Source organism: Podarcis erhardii (genome assembly GCF_964252035.2).
Source record: "Podarcis erhardii genome assembly, chromosome: 17".
Lineage (NCBI taxonomy): Eukaryota > Metazoa > Chordata > Lepidosauria > Squamata > Lacertidae > Podarcis > Podarcis erhardii.
Window position 1 is genome coordinate 35331712 of NC_138515.1, and position 6805 is coordinate 35338516.

A 6805-nucleotide genomic window follows, 5' to 3' on the forward strand; every position below is an offset into this window, starting at 1 on the left:
CATCTGGGCAGCCCAGAACCTCCATACACACTGCCCAGACTCGCACCCCAGAGAGAAGTGGAGTTGTCCTTTTTTTAAAAAAAGGACTTTAAAAATGGTTGTCTGTGTTGCCATCTAGTGGCAATAAATCAAGAGAAACAGCTTTGTATGAAAATGGAAGGCAATTGTGGGCATAATTGTGGGCATAATTGTGGGCTTACTGAACTTGAAGCCATGCCTATCCAAATACAGTGGTACCTTGGGTTACATATGCTTCAGGTTACATACGCTTCAGGTTACAGACTCCGCTAACCCAGAAATATTACCTCGGGTTAAGAACTTTGCTTCAGGATGAGAACAGAAATCGGGCTCCGGCGGCGCAGCGGCAGCAGGAGGCTCCATTAGCTAAAGTGGTGCTTCAGGTTAAGAACAGTTTCAGGTTAAGAACGGACCTCCGGAACGAATTAAGTACTTAACCCGAGGTACCACTGTACAGTTTTCTGTGTGGCATTTTATTAACCATGTTACATAAGAAAACTTGCTGGATAGGTAGATCCTACGGCCCTGCTATGTCATTGGCTAATGTGGAGGAACTAACACTGACATAATGTAGCTGTGATCCTAACTGCAGTGTTTATTGGATAGCATCGTTTGCGAAGCAAGCTCTGACAGCAACACGGAGGGATGGGGCTACCAACTTTTCATTTTTGTAGATCCCCTGTGCCTTTCACAGCTGAAGCAACACAACTTTCCCAATCAGCCACATGCCAATGGTGGGCAGCACAGGGGTGCCAACCTTGAATAAAATATTCGGGGAGGCCGGGTACATCACACACACACATCACATGTGCAAAGCACACACACACCATTTGAATGGCAATGTCCATCAACTTGGGGGGGGGCAGCCCCCTTAAATATTTTATTGGGGGTGCCAAAGGGCCTCAGCCCCTAGAAGTTGGCTGCTATGTGGCAGCAGCTGTTGTGTTTGTCTACAAAGCACTCTGGAAGCCCCAGGAGCCCCGTAAGGGCCGTCTAAGTGGCAGCCTTCAGATAGGTTTCCAAATGGTCATTGCTGGTATAGATATTGCTTGACCTAAAGAACGTATTCTGTCTCTAGTGAATGACCTGTTTCGCGTGCCTTGGCTTTGATCTTGCAATTAAAAAAATGAGTCATGAGGCAACAGGTTAAGTTGAGTTCTCCATGTTTACCAACACAAATAGCTTGGCTTCTCATTCCTTTCATTAGTACATGACGATATTTTTTTCCAAATGAGAACCTCCTGATCTAATTGTCTGCAGCAACTTGGGGGAAGCTAGCCAGGTCTATAAATTTGGAACCATCTCGTGAAGAGGCTCATTCCAGAAGTGGAGCCCCAGCTATTGAAGCATCTCAGTCCTTGTGATGAAGCAGCGAGCCAAGGTGGCAGGCACCTGAGTGACTAGAAGGTAAACACCATTCATTCATTCATTCATTCATTCAATGCATAACATTAAACTAAAGTAAGGGCACATGTGTGTTAGGAACTAAATCCTGCAAACTTATAACACATGAGCTAAATTCTAGGGGTGAGAAGCCTGCAGAACCATTTTTTTTAGCTCTACCCTAGCAGGGAGGTCTTTGAGGGGCTACTGCAAACCAGAAACCTATATTAAATTCTAGTTTTGGAGACCAAAAAAAGCAAATCAGTGCTCCTGATTCTTCCTTTGCAGCCGTGGCTTGAACTTTTTTTGCACCTGCTCCAATATATAGGACACGGGGTGTAGAAACTGTGGGTGTGGCTTGTCAAAAATAGGTCAGTAGGCCAGCCTCTGAGTCCTGACAGGCCATCAGTGCGTAGGCAGTTGCACACCACTGCCATAGATCTTTGGGTTTTCTACACACCAGCTGTTAAGTTCCTCACTTGACAGTATCAACTCACTTTTTGTAGGTCTGTATACTTTTGAATGAGCATCTATCAGGAACAAACCTCTTTTCCCAAATCGGGGCTGGAAAAGACTGAAGCTGTCCTGATTCAAGAGTGTGTGTGCTCTGCTGGAAACTGCTGATATACATTAGGGGCAGTGCTTGAGCACCTTTTTCAGATCTTCCAGATATGGCCACCTTACTTAACTATTGAAGTGAATAAAGTTCTCTTCTGGGAAATCCTAGGTTGTGTGTCATGTAATTCCATCAGAAATTTCTGAGGAGAGACAACCAGTTACATGCCTCACAAAATACAGCTATCCTCTATCCTTAATTTGATATGTCTGGTCTAAAAAAGCCCAAGATCTCCTAAGAAGCAGTGCATTACCCTAGACAGGAGAAATTCCTGCTCTGCACATCTTATTTTGGAAGCATTTACTGGGGTATGTTCCAGATGTTCCAATCTAGGGGCGAAGTCTGAGACTGGTAGATCATTCAGCATTCCCATGCTGACTGCCCAGTTGGTAAATGATCTTGTAAGCTGCTAAAGCCGAATGCTGTAGCTGAGTTGCTATCATGATTTTCAGTGCATTTGTTCCCTTAAAATAATAGTCCAACTAAAGTTTCTGTTACAATGGTGAAATGTTTTCCATAGATACTGGTGACATTTCAGTATCTAGACTCTCTTTTCCCATCTAATAGCCCTGTTCTGGTTTATTTAAAGGTAAAGGGACCTCTGACCACTAGGTTCAGTCGTGGCTGACTCTGGGGTTGCGGCGCTCATCTCGCTTTATTGGCCGAGGGAGCCGGCGTACAGCTTCTGGGTCATGTGGTCAGCATGACTAAGCCACTTCTGGCGAACCAGAGCAGCGCACAGAAACGCCGTTTACCTTCCCTCCAGAGCGCTACCTATTTATCTACTTGCTCCTTGACATGCTTTTGAACTGCTAGGTGGGCAGGAGCAGGGACTGAGCAACGGGAGTTCACCCCGTCACAGGGATTCGAACCGCTGACCTTCTGATTGGCAAGTCCTAGGCTCTGTGGTTTAACCCACAGCGCCACCCGTGTCCCTATTTCTGGTTTATTTAGTGCATTACAAATCCTCCTTGGAATTCATGTTATGTGACAGGCAGTCTTCCATAGGATGAAGCCCTGGAAGACTTCTTCTTGCCTGTCTCCCAGGTGCCACAAAACTCATTTTCTTAGCAGGTGTTACAAAGATTCCAAGAGTGCTGAAAACTTTGGAAGGAACCAATGCTGCTGATTCAATATCCCTAGATGTACCCAAGGTTCTGAAAGGTTTTGTGAAAAATGGCAACTATTCAATACCTGGGAAACGTCCAGTTTGCTAAATTGTAGGCATCCTCTCAACATGACTAGCGAGTCCTCCATTCATGGAGCTAAAGGTAAAGGACCCCTGGACGGTTAAGTCCAGTCAAAGGCGCTCTGGGGTTGCGGCGCTCATCTTGCTTTCAGGCCAAGAGAGCCGGCATTTGTCCACAGACAACTTTCCAGGTCATGTGGCCAGCATGACTAAACCACTTCTGGCACAATGGGACACTGTGGTGGAAACCAGAGCGCATGGAAACGCCAGTTACCTTCCGTTCATGGAATGGGGCAGCTGAGCAATTGCGACTTTATAGTCCTCACAGTTCCATCAAGTTGAGCTGGGGGTTGTATAGGTGTTGCCCATTCGGAAAACTCCAGGGAAGATTACGCCTTCTTATTCCAGTCTCTTCTGATCATTTTCGATTATCCCTCAAAAGACATATGGAACGACCCTGGATTTAAACTACTTTGACTGGCTGCATCCCTGGATATGAATCCCAGCCTTTGCCCCCCTCAGCGTATCTAAGACTGAAGATTTCTCGTAGGGCTGAAAATGTCTGTACAACTAATTTATATGTATTTCATTCTAATGTAGTCTGTGTGCTTTCAGCAATATTCAGCCAAACGAGGTGGGTCTTTTCCCTTGTACTACTAAGACCTTTACAGTTTTCAGTTGTCCTTTAGATGTAAAAGAGACACTTACAGATCCTATTATTGGGTTATTTCCCCCAGTGGAAGCTTTGTGTGTCACTGTGGCCTTGGCCAAAGGATCCAGGCCTGCTTTATACTGTTGGTTTCTCCATTGAGAACTGTAATATAAGCTCCTGTATCTATATGCCTACATTTTGACTGCTCTATTGTACAGTTAACATTATAAAGTTCTATAATACTTCAAAAGTCTGGTTTTCCACATCACTTTGTGATTTCCACCCCCCCACAAAAAAAGTCTTCATGAAATTCATCAGCATTTTAGTATGATTTTATCCCAATTTCATTTTGTGTGTGCACCTTTTCCAAAGTATATTCATTTTTGCCCAGAAAACTTACACAATATAATGCATTTTTGCATCTCATTTCCACTAATGTGCCTTTATATGCACACTTTACCTTACCATGTGCATCTTTGTACACATTCCTTGGCTGGAGAACATTGCAAAATTCAGAGAAGTACAAATGTTGAAGGATGTCTGTGTTCCAATTCATGTCCTGTTTCAGAAACTGGGCATGCTGCTTGCATGTAATTGGATAAGGTGTTGTAATTGCAGGGACTGGTTCCATGGAATTTATCCATTATCACAATCAGTCTGGAAGCGTTGTCTGGCAATCACTTGTTATACCATTCCATCTATTGACACTGTCCTCTTTTCAGATTTGAAAGGATCCAGCCCCTTGTCCAGGAGGAAAAAGGTTCAGCCTAGAAATGTAGAACACAGGTGAACTATCAGGTGTCAGCTATCCCATATGCTTAAGAATGGTCAATAAGAATGGATACTTTGCCAATTGTCTTCACAAGTTGACTCCATGTGCTCTATGTTGTTGTTGTTTAGTCGTTTAGTCGTGTCCGACTCTTCGCGACCCCCTGGACCAGAGCATGCCAGGCACTCCTGTCTTCCACTGCCTCCCACAGTTTGGTCAAACTCATGCTGGTAGCTTCGAGAAGACTGTCCCACCATCTCGTCCTCTGTCATCCCCTTCTCCTTGTGCCCTCCATCTTTCCCAACATCAGGGTCTTTTCCAGGGAGTCTTCTCTTCTCCTGAGGTGGCCAAAGTCTTGGAGTCTCAGCTTCAGGATCTGTCCTTCCAGTGAGCAATCAGGGCTGATTTCCTTCTTATCATTCAGTATAAACAGATCCAATAGCACAATCCTAACCATAACTACTTAGAAGTAAATCCTATTGGATTCAATGGTGCTTACTCTCAGAGAAGTGGAGTTAAAATTGCACCTAAAAAGTTCTTCCATTTGTGGGGAATTCAGGGTGAGTGGGTTTTACAGCATTAAATTTAATTAGTAACAACAGCTTCAGCTTAAACCATTTCTGAAAGCCTCAAACATGGAGTTTATCATAATTATTTATGGGAAGAAACTTAAATTTGGTTGTCATATTTGCTCCCAAGTGCTCCTTTGTACTGGAAAGGAGATTGGATGAATGTCTTAGCATGATCAGAAATGTTAATTGACAAGATTTCGGATCTTTTAATGGTTTACATAGAAACCTGACCTTTTGCCAGAGCTACCTATTAGCTCTTGTAGGAAGATTATTGAAGAATGAAAATCAGAAAAACTAGAAGTCCCTTTTATAAGTGGCTTATAAAATAAGTGATTAATCAAGGCCTTTAACCAAGGCCGACCCACCCATGAGACAAGGTGAGACAACTGCCTCAGGTGGCAGGATTCCCAGAGCAGCAGATTCCAATGTAGGTCTTTATTACTTGCCTGTTCCCAATGTAGACTGTCACTCACCCCTTCTTCCGTGGCAGGGAGGGGGGAAGCCATTTTGTGGTCCATCTCAGGGGCCAAAATGTCTCAGGCCAGCCCTGCCTTTAACCTTTGTGGCCTTGTTTCTGCAAACAGAATTAATAAACAGTGTGGATAAAAGGGGAGAAAAAGAAAATCCCTGGCAGTTTCTTTTTCAACTTGAGCAGTTGGTGAAGCACACTGGAAGAAGTCACAGGTAAATTTTATAGTTTGTCTAGTTTTAAAAGGCAGGCGTCTTCCATGTACTCATATGCCCTCTCTACATCAAGTGACAGTAGCACAGGGTTCCTCATCTTCAGCCCTCCAGATTTTTTGAGACTACAATTCCCATCATCCCTGACCACTGGTCCTGCTAGCTAGGGATCATGGGAGTTGTAGGCCAAAAACATCTGGAGGGCCGAGGTTGAGGAAGCCTGGAATAGCATGACATGGTATTTTATTCACAATAATTGGTTGTATTCTAAGAGTGAGATCCAACATCATGTGAGTGGATCTCCAATGGCTCAGAGGGACTTCCTTTCCCTCCATCTGCCACTCTTTTTCTCCATATTCCAATTTTGCTCCAGAGGGTCTCTCCTATTTAAGGCTGTCATACGTCCAGAATTTCCCAGACATGGCCGGAATTTGCCCGTGGAAAAGGTGTTTGGGTGGAATTTTTCCGGATTTTCACATTTTGAAATATGGCAACCCTGCTCCTGTTCTGCCAATGGAATCTGTTCCACTGGCAGATGGACACCAGAGTATTTCATCTATAGTTCTACTGACAGTGCCTGCTATTTTGTCTGTGTTAGATAAAATCATGTTTAAATGGTTTATATAAAAGCTAGTAATAATACTGAGACAATGAGCTAAAAGGGATGTAAACATCTTGATTCAGGCGAATGATAAGGACCAACCAGGATCCTGTGAATGGGCCCAAAATATTTATGATTTTTTTAAAAAATGCAGGAAAGCCATCTCAACCCAAGATTTTATCACTCTTCAATACTTTTATAATGGACTCTCACTGGCAGTGTTGCCCTTTCTAAGAACTCTCTGTGAGCTGTTAATGGTTTGGGTAAAGTAGATTGCGGAAATGCTGCAATATCTTCCTCCCTTGGCTTTTCCAGAAGCACAGT